At 40.4% G+C, this 15,505-nt stretch overlaps 1 protein-coding gene across 10 annotated transcripts in view; it reads right to left on the bottom strand.

Annotated features, from left to right (window-relative positions):
- AKAP7 (A-kinase anchoring protein 7) overlaps positions 1–15,505 on the bottom strand; it is a 125,781-nt gene that overhangs the window by 57,944 nt on the left and 52,332 nt on the right. The window lies entirely within an intron of this gene.

Here is a 15,505-nt window from a genome sequence, read left to right as displayed (position 1 = left end):
CGTCATGATTTCTTTAAAGTAAGAAATAAGGGAAACGTGAACAGTGACCATTCGAGAGGCTTAATTTTGGCAAAAAAAGTAAGGGCCAACTATTTTTGCAAGAGTTCTTCACAGATGACTTCCAACATGAGTCTTTAAGGAGTGAATTTTTATTAGAGGGTGGAATGGAATTCATTCTTTAAGTCATAATTTATAGAGAGAACTGTGGTTCAAAAGGCCTGGCTTAGGAGGCACTGAAATTATACACCGTGAACAGAAAACACCTTCAGTGATAAAGAGCCTAGAAATAGATAAGAATCTGCTTGGTCTGATATATAATATTAACATGATCTTTGTTCTCTAGGGAATTTTCTGTTCGGCGATATATTTCTTCTTCTTTTTTTTTTTCCCCAGGGTCTTTTTCCCATAGCAATAGGCATCGTTTCTAATAAAATGTATCTGAATTGGTGTCGCCACCCAGATGCAGCAGGTCGTGTTCTTCTTTCATAAGAAGAGAAAGAACTATCGTTCTGAGAAAATAGATGAGCATATCAAAATTGGATATCATTCAGGGTAAGGCTAAGAAGGCTCCTATTTTCTTTTTTTTAAAAAAATATTTATTTATTTGAGAAAGAGCCCAAGCAGGAGGGGCAGAAGGAGAGAGATTCTCTAGCAGACTTTGTGCTGGGCACGGAGCTGACGCAGGGCTCAATCTCACGGCCCTGAGATCATGGCCTGAGCCACGCAGGCACTCCAAGGCTCCTATTTTCTGAATGCATCCACTGAGCCTCCAAAACAGTCCCAGAGACAGTACTCTCCAGTTTAAAGCTAAAAAGACTGGGTTAGCACGATTTTCATGTTTTAGGACCCCGAAATTATTCTCTGCTTCCCTCCTTCATAGGTCAGGCCCTTTCCAAGGTACTTTGTATTTAAGGATCAATGAAAGTATAACACATTAGAAGAGTTCAAAAAAATTACCAAAAAAATAAAATAGTTAAAGCCAGAAAAATTGACCTGTAAAGGCTAAAAGAGTTGGGACTATTTCAAGTGCAGAGAAACAATGTATAGGGGGACTTCACCTAAACCAGGCGAAGGGTGCTGCAACCCTGAAATTGTGGACACGCTTGGTGGCTGCCTAGGACTAAACTTGAATGTTATTTTTGCCTTAAACCTAGCCAAGACAGGGCATATTTTCAAGGGCTTTGCATTTATAATTTTACCCAATATAACTGACTTATCAATTAGGCAGCATAACGCTGAAAGATAAAATAGGAAGTTAAATATAAGATATCTGACTTTCAAACAATAAATTAGTAGCAAGAAACATCAAACAGAAAAACTTTTCAAGACTGTCTTAATTAGTCATTAGAAATGACTAAAGTTTTACTTTCCTTTTAGCCTAGTTTCAGGCATGGTTTAGGAAGAATTATCAACGATGTTCAAAGCCACTTGATAATCCTTGATAAAATGTACTATTAAACCCTGAGAACTTCATTCTTGATTGTAACTTGGCACCCAAACAGCCAATCCAGGAAAAATGCCATTTAGACCATGATGAGTATTTTTAGAATCATCTGAGGCTGCATCTGCTAAATTATGGAACCTATTTACTCAGAAAGCATCCACCGTATCATTTACATTTAGCTAAATGATGTGTAGAGTTTAATATGTACCAAAGAGGGCTCAGGCTTATGTTACTATGCACCAAATTCTATTTTCAATATAAATGATGTAAAGAAAGCTATGAAATATGAAAATTCACCTTAGTTAACAATCTGTATATGAAAGTCATTCTAGGTTCTGAAAGATAAAATTTAATTATTTCTATGACAAAGTTATTGTGATTAGAGGAACAAAGAAATGCCAGTTTCATTAAAAAAAAAGTTAAGACTTTTATACAGTAGCAGATAATTTCTTACTGTGACTTGTTATCTTATAATAATCACAACTTTCATGATGAAAACATAAATAGTCTGCATATCAGACAAAGAAATTATGTGTCCTACTGATGGTAAAGCCTGACACTCCTGGAGCTCGGCTATGTTTCCTGATAGTTTATTCCTGTTCTGCAGTGGCTACACAGAGATGCATGTCTCCTGTGATAATGACTTGAAACCAAAATTCAGAAATAAATTAAGAGCCATACCAAAGTGGTTCATTCATCATTTTGGGGATCAGCTGATCAAAGAAGATTGGTAGTCTTTTGTTAAAAAAGATTTTATTGGGATCCCTGGGTGGCTCAGGAGTTAAGTGCCTGCCTTCGGCTCAGGGTGTGACCCCTGGGTCCCGGGATCAAGTCCCACGTCGGGCTCCCCACAGGGGCCTGCTTCTCCCTCTGCCTGTGTCTCTGCCTCTCTCTCTGTGTCTCTCATGAGTAAATAAATAAAATTAAAAAAAATTTTTTTAAATAAAAAAGATTTTATCTATTTGAGAGCGAGCGTGTGTGTGCACACGTGCGTGAGCAGGGGGAGGCGCTGACGGAGAAGAAGAGAGACAATCTCCAGCAGACTCCCTGCCTAGCGTGGAGCCTGACTCAGAACTCGATCCCAGGACCCCAAGATCCTGCCCTGAGCTGAAGTCAGGCCGGGTGCTTAACCCACTGAGCTACCCAGGCGCCCCAAGAGTTTATGCATCAGCAGTGAGATAGCATCAGTCAAAAAACAAACATCATTTTGAAGGGTCCCTGCCCCTAATGAAAGGTCAATCCTGGAAATTCCAAGTGACTAAGGAACATACAGGCTGACCCGGGACCTTCCGGAGGCAAACCCTCCTCTGCAGTTCTCAGTGCTCCCTCCCTCACCCCTTGGCCTCACTGCACTCCGCTCCGCTCCATCCCTCCCCCCTGGCACAGAGCTGCCCATTGCCTTCCTGTCAGCCCCAGCCCTCCTCAGCCCCTCTCAGGGGGGTAACGGAGCCCCCCACCCCGGGCTCAGTCCCCCCAGCCTGTTCCCACAGGACAGAGGAACCCCAGCACACGCGCTGCTGGTGGTTTCAGGCCCAGGGTCCAGCACCCCTGGGTGGGAGCTGCCTGGCAGCTTCCCGTGCCCTCTCCCCGCCCCCAGGTCATCCCTGGGGCCTGGGCTCTGCTCTGGTCCCTGACCAGCACCTGCTTCCTGCGTGAGGCCCTGACACCCTGCCTCACGCTTGTCACTAACTTCAGAAGTGATGAAGCAGGAGCACGGAAAATAGAAAAGACAATGTGGTCTCTTGTGCGTTGTTTTGAGCCAATCTGAAAAAAACTGATGCTCTGTGGCCTGTATGACCACAGTAATAGAAAACACTCACACGGTACTATGGGCAGGCACTGTTCTAAACACTTTTATTAACTCCTTTAATAATCACAATAGCTCCATGAGATTGACGCTGTTATTATCCCCAGAGGGGAAACTAAATCACAGAGAAATTAGGTCACTTACCAAAGGACCCAGAGCTAGTGAGAGGTGGTGTGGATCCACATTCAAGAGGAGAACGCAGACACATTGAAAAGAACAGAATGATAATACTCAAGCTCATCACTATTTCCTTTAAAATATTAAAAGTCTAAGACTATTAATCATCCATAACATATAATGATATATACTATCATATTTCTAAAATCAATATGAGAATTACTTTGGGAATCTCTAGCATTCTAAAAATACCTGCCTTTAACATGCTGCATTAATATTAATAAATCAAGTGATAATTATATGTCCATAATAAATGAAGTCCACAGAGGGAAACGAGAAAGAATTCATAAATGTTACTTACAATATGGAAAAAATTACCTGCTCCTCCCATGCAAAGAACTCTTCTTATCCTGCCAATACCCAAATAATTGAGTAAAACATTGGCAGAGATTGCATTTTCTAAACCAGCTATTTGAGTATACAGTATTTCTCAATTCTTCATTTTACTTTATGATGGAGCATCACCATGGGGTTTTTAGATACGCCATCTCCTCAATCCCTCTATTTATAAATTTGCTTTTAGCATGACTGCCTTGTCTAATCCTGAGGCTTTAGAGAAAGAAACAGCAGAAACTCTTTAGCCTACCATTATGTCTAATATTTATAATACTACATCTTTCGGCAAGTAATAAGTAGACATAGAGCTGCCGGAGTTCTATGTTCTTTTTCTACTGTTGACACTTCCTTCTACCTATCTTAACACTTTGAGAGGAGCCAAATGCTCCTCAAGGGGCAAAGAGGAGTGAAGATGACATAGAACTCCAAACAGCACAAGCCACTTCACGAAATCACCAAGAGAATACGCGGTTTTGCCGCCTGGAGTTTCTTTCCATGAGGTGCTGGCATCAGAAAGCACAGAAGAATCCACATTAAGTTCATTTACACTGAGGACTTATTAAACAAGTTTGATGGTATCCAGGCCGTCCTCCAGGTCGCCAGCTCCCTGGGAAAGTACACCATTATTTACAATACAGTCCATTGCTCTATAAGCTCATTCTCCGACCACTTGGGAAACCTCAGTTTTCGGAGTTCCTCCTCAAGCCGCATGAGAGAGCCTACGCTGTCGGCCACGCGCGTCCTATAATATCTGCCTGTGGCTTTTCTCATCATGTTGAAACAAAGGACTCTTGCAAGTGAGGCACCCGAGACGGCTCCCTGTACAGCTCAGTCTCAGTTGGACTCTCCCTTCCCCGTGATCCGGCCCAGCTGTGTGCTTGGCTCAACACCTTCCTGTGGTCCCTCGGATGTCAACCAGCTGCAGCCTTCCTCCCTATCACATCTGTTTTCCTAATAGTTTGCTGTTTGGAACAAATAACAACGTGTTCTGAATTCACCAGCTTAGCCATTTATTTCTATAAACTAAAGATAACACATAAAACATCCTCCAACTCAAAATTTATCACCATATGTGGTCTATGCACTTACAACTTAGCCTAAAATGTTCTCCTCCTTCAATCAATAGCTTTCCCTTCTAATCAATACTTCCCAACGTGAAGTAATGCCAGCAAGTCAATGGTGTGAAAAAGTCTCAGGGTCTCAACAAACACAAGAGTAAAAAAAAAATCATTCAGAAAAATTCTGACAATTTTAATTCGTCCTGTAACACTGCAACAAACATATATTGTGGTTGAATGTATTCTGATTTTATAGCCCAGAGGTCAAAACCATTCACCTAAATTGGTCAGACTGTCTATATAGACAGAACTTCAGAAGTAATTATAAGGTTAAAATATGGTCCAAATAAGAGTTAAACACTTAGATAGCATACAAGGGGCTGTATATCTGACAAAATATTTTAATGCATCTACAGGCATCACTAACTGTAGCCTTATAAAATTAAGCAAGAAAGACCTAGAAGGTTTCTGTAGCTCATCATACTACTATGCATCTAGTACTCACTTCGTTTTCCACTATCTTATGAATTAATCAATTTCCTTGGTTTTCTTCCCATCAACATTCTTCCTTCTTCCTGCCACCCCCATCATCCCCAACAGAGCGCTCTACCTCACTTGCCCAGGCCTATTCTGTACACATGACTTAGGACAGAGGAAGGTGTCCCAACGAGGGGATGTTACAAGAAGGGAGTGAAAGAGCAAGAAAGAAATAACCATGCTAAGACGTACACTGAGCATGCTGTAGGTTAGGAGATGGCACAAGGTAGAAAGGTGCCCGATGATGCATGCCTTTTCACTCAATTTGGTTGGAAACATTCCCTGGATATCCTATTAGCTAAAAGAGAGTTCGGTAGGGAAAAAAAAAAAATTACATATGAAACAGTCTTTAAAGATACAACCTGGGAATCCCATGTACTTCCTAAACTAATTTCAAAATCAGTACTTCTCTTCAGGTAGAGCAAGAAATGGATCCAATGGTTTCCTTTTTTAATATGATACGCATTGCTATGCAAAATAATTTTGTATATAATATACAACTGGAAACTTCCTTTTGTCCTCATTTCAGGCTTAATCACATTTGATGTTTCAAAAAAAAAATCACATTTGATGTGAAATCTCCCTGAAATCTCTACTCTTGAAATACAGAATTACAGGGATTATGTAGTTTCCTGAATGGACTCAGTGACAGTATATATATATATGAATATGATATTATATATTCTCCAAGAAAAGGTACAGAGAGAAAGATACCAGACTCATCAGGAATTTTCACACAACTTTCTCTTTTAGAAAATTTTTAAGTACCTTTTCAAAATTTTGGGAAGAACTTCTAGGCTAGCAAAATAAGCAGTGCGTTTGGTAGAAAAATAAATTTTTAATGGAAAAGTTAACAAGAAGCAAGGGGATTCACATCTGAGGATAAAAGTACGCAAAAAAAATCACATGCACTGGCATATTCCTTTGGCTCAGCTGGTCTGGGCCATCGTGGTGGGCAAGCTAGCCTGGCCAAACCTGACCCCACCCCCTCCATATCCACTGAGCCTATCACGCATCTTCCTTTCCACCCCACCTGTCCCTACCGACAGGGATTACCATTTTGGTGCCTGCGGTAGGGAGGCAGGGATACGGAGGACAAACAGTTACCACCTGTCCGCTGGATTTCCACACCCATTCAGCTTCTTCCCAGGTGACCCCTCCCCGCACACACACACAACTCCACTGAATGAAGTTCGAGAGATGTTTGTGTTGCAAGTCCAAGGGTACAGGGTACCCTATCTTCCATCCTTTGATCATCAGGGTAGGTCAGGGAGGGTGGGAAGTAGGAACCCAAGAGGACTAAACCATGGCAAGGGGACACGTAGGAAAGGGGGGACGTGGCTAATGGTGCAGCACAACAGGGGCAGTCCCACAGAACACCCTCCCGGGGACTGCTCAGTAAGATCTCACAGGAGTGCTGGAGACCAAACCTGAAATTACTGTAAAAGAAATATTCTGGCCCAAAGTTATGTAACAAATTACTATAATCACATTCAGCTGTGGGGAAGGCAGTGGCCAAGGAGGGGCAAGGAGTGCTCTCATAGTCGGGTCATCGGCTTCAGGGCGCTGGGCGGCCACCGCTGCATTTCCAAGGCCTCAAGGACGTGTCTCCAGGGGTATCACACATTTTGGCAACAATTACAAGCGTAGCCAGCAGGGAGGCTTCGGGGAAAGAACCTTAAGGCCGGAGCGAAGCTGGAGCTCCCGCGGTCACCAGTGGCTCGGCCCGTAGGTGACAGGAGCAAGTTTCGTTAGGTCTTCACACACAAGGTGAGGTTTGGCCGTGGCCTAAGAGCCCAATAACACTTTTTCCTTTAACTTACTAGAGTCGCCAATAGAGAGAGAACTGAGCAACTTAGTAATTAAAACTGGTATTACTCTGTTTTTAAGGTGCCTCTCCTGGAGAGAATAAGGTTCTACTGAGTGGCCGAAAGTCATCAGCTCGTATTTAGGAACAGAGGTGTAATTCCAACGTTAACTCGTACAGTTTTGGATTGCAACCTTTGTTTTCCCTAATCAAAGTGGGGCTCTCAAGAAAAAATACAGCTTTCTCTTCTTTTCTTATGGGATTCATTAAAATTAGCAAGAGGTAGATGACCACTCTCCAGTGGTGGAGAGAATCTTATTACCATCCGAATAATAAATACTAATTGGTTTGCTTTTATGTGACTAATCAAGTGCATAAAAAAATCAGCTACTGTGACTAAACAAACTAAATAATTCTGTATCAACGCCATTTTGGAACAAAGGTTAAGTTTTCTGGATCATGTGTTCTACTTTGCCTTTAACCATTCTACAGGTATCAATATTAAAGACATATAAAGTATTAAATGGTTTCAAATGAACATTCAGTTTACCTGTATAGGTGTCGTTTTCGATTGTTAAATAATTGCAAACTTAGTGGGTTTTTTTCAACATAAGTGAAAGAGACAATACAACAGCATGAAGTTGAAAAATGTATTAGAAATATAAGTGAAGTCACTTGCTATAAATAGTGCTCTTTGACATGCAGTAGATGACACAGTTGACTAATGGCACCCAGAATACCTCAGAAGAAATTATTATTCCATATCACAGCAGATTTCGCTGAATTTTTAGTTTTAAAAGACCATTAAAATGGAGAGATGTGTTGCTGTGTTTTATTTATTTGCTGACTTTTAATTGAGAAAAAATCCAATTTCACTCTAGCCTTAGATCTAAGTGCACCGGGTCATATGAAGAAATTCGAAAACAACTTCAATGTCACGAGTAATTTAAACATTTGGCATTGGGAGAGTCAGTAATAGGCTACGGAGGCAGTCCGCTCTATCTCGCACCAAGGATGTTTTGAGACAAGCTTTTGTCTGGAAGGAGAGAGGTCTGCTGGTCCCTTAGTGTCCTCCCGCAGGGAGGGGAGTGGCAGGGCAGCTCGTAGGCTCCTCTGCTAAGGCCTCCTCGTCTGCTGCAGGGCTGGGCTGCATGGATGAGGCCTGGCCTGCTCTGCCTCTCCAGCCCTGGGCTCCTTCTCTGCTGCTGGAGGGATTTCCTCCCCTTTAGAATTGGCACTTGCTGAGATTCACCTCCTCTGGGCCCCCTCTCTCGCTTTCTGTACCTTCTTAGGGCAGAATCCTCACCCTCTGGGAGTGAAAATGTGCTGATCCTTTCTGAGTCTGTCACCAATAGCCTGTTCCCTGCTCTACCGTCTTCCCCATCCTGAAGCAGCTTCTCATCAAAGTCCTGCTGGTCCCAGTTGCTTCTGGCCATACTTGCACGTCATTTGCTTTTTACAGATTTCTCGATCTCCTACTTTCACGGAAGATGCAGCTTGTGATGTTTTCCCCATTGTCTTTATTGCTCCGTGTGGTTTCCAGAAGGAGAAAGGAAAAGTCCAAATCTATATTACCACCATCTTTCTATACTTAAAGACCCCTCTCCTTTCTGCATACAAGAAAACCTATCTGAAGTTTAAAAAAACAAACATCTATGTGAAGCCAAATTTGCCAATTGGGTCAAAATGCTTACCTTATAGACATTTCAGAATAGCACAGAAGTCAGGAGTCATTAAGACTAAGCTCCTTCTTTAGGAGTTAGCAAAGGTCAAGAGAGGTTATAAGATTTGTCCAAAGCTAAACAACAAAGCTAAAACAAGAAAACTCATGCTCCTTCAAATTTATTACAGAAACTCCTTGAAAAGTATAGTCTTCTGCTCCTAAACTAAACTATTACTCCTGAGTGTTGAAATGGCTTATAAAGGCACATTATCACGCAGGCCCAGAAGAGTGAGTGGCAGCTAAATTATACCAGGCCACTTATCAAAATCCTGAGGAAATGTGCTACTTGCTAGATACAGAAGAGTAAATAATGGCAGCAGGTGAGAAAAGACAGCAGCAGGGGCTTTTGGCAAGGGAAGGATGAAGGAGAAGCTTGGGATTCGGGCAATCTAGCATAGAAATTTTGTATTAAAATCTTGGTTCTGTAAATTGACTTACCGAACAATTTAGGGACTGGGTTTCCCCCTCAACTGTACTGTCAGAACACAGCCTTCGCCCACACGCTCTCCTCTTCCACGTCCCGTTGCCATTTCTACCGATCACTGCCTTACCCTCTTCCCTGCTCCCCCTCAGCCTCACCATCCTGGGGTCTGATAACCACCCCTCCACCTGGGCTTTGCGCATGTCAAACCCTGCACTCACAACAAACCAATCTAAGTGGCAGAAGCAGCTAACAATTTCAGGGGAGATCAGGTCTTTCATTCTAAATTTCTCTAACTCGGGGATCCCTGGGTGGCGCAGTGGTTTGGCGCTTGCCTTTGGCCCAGGGCGCGATCCTGGAGACCTGGGATCGAATCCCACATCAGGCTCCCGGTGCATGGAGCCTGCTTCTCCCTCTGCCTATGTCTCTGCCTCTCTCTCTCTCTCTCTCTGTGACTATCATAAATAAATAAAAATTTAAAAAAAATTTAAAAAAAAAAATAAATAAATTTCTCTAACTCTGTAAAAGGCTGAGACAAGGAAGCGCCAGTTATAAACTAGCTTGGACAGTTTAGTGCTACATTACTAGTTTGAAAGAGTCACAGATCAGCAAAGGTATCTAAAAAGGCCAGAAAATAATTAGTGCTTAAAAACAACTGATTTATCCATGAAAAGATCACATTTATTTCTTAAGGAATCTAGACCTGCATGTAGATACTTGTTTGATTTGAAACTGGTCTTCTTCTGCCACCAAGTGTTAGCACACACTTCTAACCAACCAGTTTCTGCAATGGTTAAATCACAAGGTCACTCGATGAGGAAAAGACTTCCAAAAGAAGGTCAAATAAACAAATATGTTCCAAGAAAATTACACAAAGAAATTGAATTTTAGTGACTATTTCAGACATATGGTGATTTAATAAGATTTTTTTGAGGCTCCATTCACTTAATGAAAGAAACTACAACTCTGAAAGCACAGTGATAATTGAACTAGCTTTAAAATACAATGACTAAAAAAAAATAAAAAATAAAAAATAAAATACAATGACTACTTTTAATATTCTCTTATGCAATATACCCTCCTAGAATTTCATGAAACTAAAACTATGCAAAACACATTAACTAAATGCCTCCTAGTGTTAGAAAAATATATAATGCCAAGAAAAATCTTAAGTGTCTCAGAATCTGAATTAGAGAACTCAGTTCTGACCTTGGGAACCAGAATACCAGGCTGTAGCAGAGGAAGATCCCTATCAGGAAATGTGAAGAAGAGTTTCTGTATTTTCAAAATTCTTTTTTTTTAAGGTTTTATTTATTTATATGAGAGAGGGAGCATGAGCAGGGAGGAGGGGCAGAGGGAGAAAGGGAGATGCAGGCTCTCCACTGAGCAGGGAGCCCAATACCGGGCTCGACCCCAGGACCCTGAGATCATGACCTGAGCCAAAGGCAGACGCTTAGCCAACTGAGCCACCCAGGCACTCCTGTATTTTCAAAATTCTGATCACAGTCTATAACTTTTGGTTATCCCACTGGACTTTTGGTTAATTCTACTAAATGGTATTACCTAATACGAGCCTACCAAAGGATGGCATCCCAGAAGCCAAGGGACTTCTAGCAGCCAACACTGAATACCACTGGGAAATCTTCACACTAGATCTTTCAGATCAGTCCAGTGGCAAACATTTATCCCCCGCAGCAGACCTCCATCTACATCTTTCATGTCAAGGAGATGTTTTACCTTCATGAACAGACCAATTATGGCTCCATAATCTTTTTTTTTTTTAATCTTTTTTTTTTTTAAGATGGCATGGATAACAGCTTTTTTTAGAACATAAGAAATGACCCGGGATGTGGTAAAAACAAAACAAAACAAAACAAAAAAACTAAGGTAATATTACAGAATAACTGGTTACACCTCCTGTAGATAATAATGAATGGACTATCTTATCTCAGAATTTGCCTATAATGCTCCAGAGCATTCCTGTACCCAGAACACTCCTTTTACCAATAATGATCATGTCTACCCTGACAAGAGCACCACCACTATCTTAGGAGTATCTATCTACTCACTACAAAAAATTATTTCCAGTTGACCTTCTAAGAGGTCAAACTGGAATAGAAAGAGTATATCGACCTTCAAAACAGAGCATCTTAGTGGGAGATGTCGTTAGCTCTTTTCTAGATACTTTCATTATGCACCACACATCCATACTAGAAACTCAAAGAACATTCCTCAAGATAATGGAAAACCTTCAAGTTTTCTGCATCTAGTGACTTCCCTTGACCCTTGATTGTCATGAGACATCTAACTTGCCCATCACCATTTCTATGATCAACCCCGTAAGGCTCCACTCTTCCTCAGAACCTAAGCAAACAAACCCCCAACCAACCGAGAGAGAAATTTTGGGTGTGTCAAGGGGAATTTACTATATTCCAGATGACATTAAGGTCAGCTGTAAATACTGATCTACCAAAACAATTAAGGACTAAAAGAGCAATTGTGGGAATCCACGTTTTACCTCCAAAATACAAGAAAGCACATCAAGCTGTGTTGAGAAAACCCAAGGAAACTATCTTATACAACTTTAATTATGATTTATATTTTATTTATCCTCTTAATACTATTACACAGCTTGTATAAGTATAGCCTCTTAAATCATTTATGGTTTATTGTAATTGACTTGAAAATTCCAGGATCCCTGGGTGGCTCAGCAGTTTAGCGCCTGCCATTGGCCCAGGGCGTGATCCTGGAGTCCCGGGATCGAGTCCCGCGTCAGGCTCCTGGCATGGAGCGTGCTTCTCCCTCCTCCTGTGCTTCTGCCTCTCTCTCTGTCTATCATAAATAAATAAATTTAAAAAAATTAAAAAAAAAGAAAATTCCCTCACTGTAAAGGAAGTTATTTCTAATTTTTCCTCTATTATAGATGGTGCTTCAGTAAACTTCTTTATACATAAAGAATTTCTTCTTTAAAATTATTTCTTAGTTATAAAACAAATAAGTCCTGGGGATATAATGTACAACATAGTGATAATAGTTAAAAATACTATATCATAAAAAATATGTACTATATATTTGAAAATTACTAACAGTCTTAAAGTTTTCACAACAACAAAAGGTAACTTTATGAGGTGATGGATGTGTTAACTAACCTTATTATGCAATCATTTTGCAATATATTCATACATTAAATTATATTGTGTACCTGAAACATATGCAATGTTATACGTCAATTTTATCTCAATAAAAAAATTATTTGTTTAGGATAATCCTCAGCAGCATAAACTTCTTACTTAAAGAATATGAATATTTTAACTTTTTATGGGAATTGCTTAATTCACAACTCAAAGGGCCATACCAAGCCACCATTCATAATCTTTGATGGTCCTTCTACCTCAAGCTTATCCTAACAAACGCTCCTTTAATACAATGTGCTTGAAAGTATAAATTGGGGCCATTGTTTTCAAAGGCAATTTATGGTGTTTTTCAAAAGTTAAAATGTACAATATCCTTTGATCTTGACATTCTACTTCAAAAAATTAGTTCTTTGAAACTGGCATGTCTACCTAAAGGAAAATGAACAGGGATCCTCACTGCAGCAATGTTTGTCCTAGCAAAGAAATAATTAATATAATTATTCATCAAGAGAATAAATTATGACAAATCAAAATAATATATATTTATTTCTGCTTTAAAGAAGCTATATGCAGGTATTTGCGCCTATACGTATTTGCAGTGTATAGGAAAAAGTGAGGAGGATATACCAGCCATAACCTACAGAGAGAAAAATTATATTGGGAAGGGGGCAGTAGAGTGGTGGTAAAGGAAAACTTGTATATTTCACTCTATAGGTTTGCATCTATTTGGACTGCTTATAATGAGCAAATATTCACCTAACACTTTCATAATCAAAGTCACTTTTAAAATAAAAGAAAGTATTTGAAATAAGAGGAAATTTTAACACAAGTGTTAAGAATCTATTTTCTACTTCCCCCCTCTCCTTTTACTACCTTATCAATCTAAACAACACTGAATATTAGTAATACATTCCACTACTGAGCGTATCAGCCCACTCCCTTACAAATGAGTGAACCTGAATAAAAACCCAGTAGAGAATTAGTGCTGAGAAAGTAGGACAGTAGGAGAGGTAAAAGGTCAAGGAGACTGAAGAATTTTCAAATAATCTGTATTCCAAACCACAAAGCATAATAAAAATGCACGTTTATGCATGCTACCTTTTCATACTGGCTTTAACTTTTACAGTGGGACAAATGATTTGCAGCATAAATAAAATGTTGGTTATTTATTTAAACCTGCAGGTTTCTGAGTAGACTACAGAGAATCTGGCCCAGAGTCACCTATGGCACGACTGAACATCAAAAGTCACAATCTTAAAAAAAAAAAAAAAAAGTCACAATCTTGAGGTACAGCTCCAGATCTGAAGCTAGAAGGTGGAAATCTGCAGCTTCTGTGCTGACACATGAATCCCAAAGTTTAAAATGCATTTTCTTAAGCATTCAGAAACACTGGACATCCCAGTAGTACATAGGAACAGAATCATTCCATTATTTAAAAGAAAAAAATTCTCATTTGGTTTTCTGAAAGGCAGTGAGGTCATACTTCATTTTCTAAAGATGACACTTCCGAATCTAAACAAAATACAATCTGATTTAGATTTTATACACGATTCAGCAGGGCCTGTTTCTATTTTGATCATAACTCTGGGCCCCGCATCCGGTGTCCGGCATGTATTAAGCACGCAGTAAGTATTTATTGAATTAATACAGTTTGGACCAGGGAGCTCCTCATGTGAAGACAGAAATTAACTTGGATGAACTGGACGTGGCCAGTGGGAGAGATGAATCTGAGCCTGGAAAAGGGAGAAGATGGATTCTACACAGGGCTCCGGGACTGGAAGGATGGGATCTCATTTCAGCTGCTTAACATTTAAGTTTCATAACCCTTCTCTAAAAAATAAGGGGGCAGATTCTGGGAAATTAACTGCCAAGGAATCATTTAAATTTAGTCTGAAATGTTGAAATTGAGATTCTGGAGTAGTTTAAACACTCTTGATAAATGTCCTTGTGTGCTCTCATGTAAAATTTAATACTGCACAGACAAAAAAAACACTCTGAAATGTGGGTATTACCTTCAACAGATTTTTCATTCTGTGACTAAGTTTGAAATCACTGGGAGGAGGACAACCCATTTGGAAGCAAAACAAGAAACATAACGAGTAAAAAAGTAAACCGTCAGTCTGCAAGTTTTGTCAGTTGTTATTCCAAATTTCAAAACGTATTTTTTAAAAGATTTTATTTATTTATTTATTTATTTGAGAGAGAGAGAACATGAGCTGGGGAGGAGCAGGGGCAGAAGGAGAGAGGGAGAAGCAGACTCCCCAGTGAGTACAGAGCCTCACAGGGGGCTGGATCCCAGGACCCTGAGATCATGACCTAAGCCGAAATCAGACACTTACTAACTGAGCCAGCTAGGTGCCCCCAAAACCTATTATTTATCAAATTATTTTTCCCTAATTATTCAGGAATGGCACCTGATTCAGTTATTATTGAATGTAGGGCATAGTTATCAAAAGAAAAAAAATGCCAAGATATCTTTTTGAAAAGGTATTCACAATAGTTTGGAAAACTCATGACCATGGGATGGCCAATCATCCAAACACGTGCTTTCAAAAGATCAAAAACACTTCTGTGCCAAGAGACATTAAGTACAACCTGTGCCAAATGTAGGAAAGAGATCTACTTACTAATAAACACGACCTTCATTTACAGAGCTGCAAGTCAGTCTTAACTGCAGCAAGGGGTCATGGAGAACAGGAACAAATACAAATCTGCATGCCCATCTCCAAAACTCGGGTATATTAGAGTAGATCAGCAGATGGCTACACTTGCATGAGAGGCTCCCTAGGCTGAAATGGGGAAAACAATGAAGGGTGCCCTTAGGATTCCGGGAGAAAAGCTCATGAATCCAGAAGAAAACCAAAAGTTGGTGGCCTGGAAAGGCAGAAAGTCACCCTGAGATGTGAGAAGCCAAGAGACATGTCCCTCGGTTTGTGTCACTTCCGCCCATCCTCGGGGAGAAGTACTTTCAAGTAACAAGGGGATGGGGGCTCCTTGGTTACCCTCTTGCCCAGTCCCACAGTGCACCTGTTCCAAGCCCTTGGTGAAGACAACTCCTGAA

This window comes from Vulpes lagopus, chromosome 2 (genome assembly GCF_018345385.1).
Source record: "Vulpes lagopus strain Blue_001 chromosome 2, ASM1834538v1, whole genome shotgun sequence".
Taxonomy (NCBI): domain Eukaryota; kingdom Metazoa; phylum Chordata; class Mammalia; order Carnivora; family Canidae; genus Vulpes; species Vulpes lagopus.
This window is presented reverse-complemented; position numbering and strand designations above follow the sequence as displayed.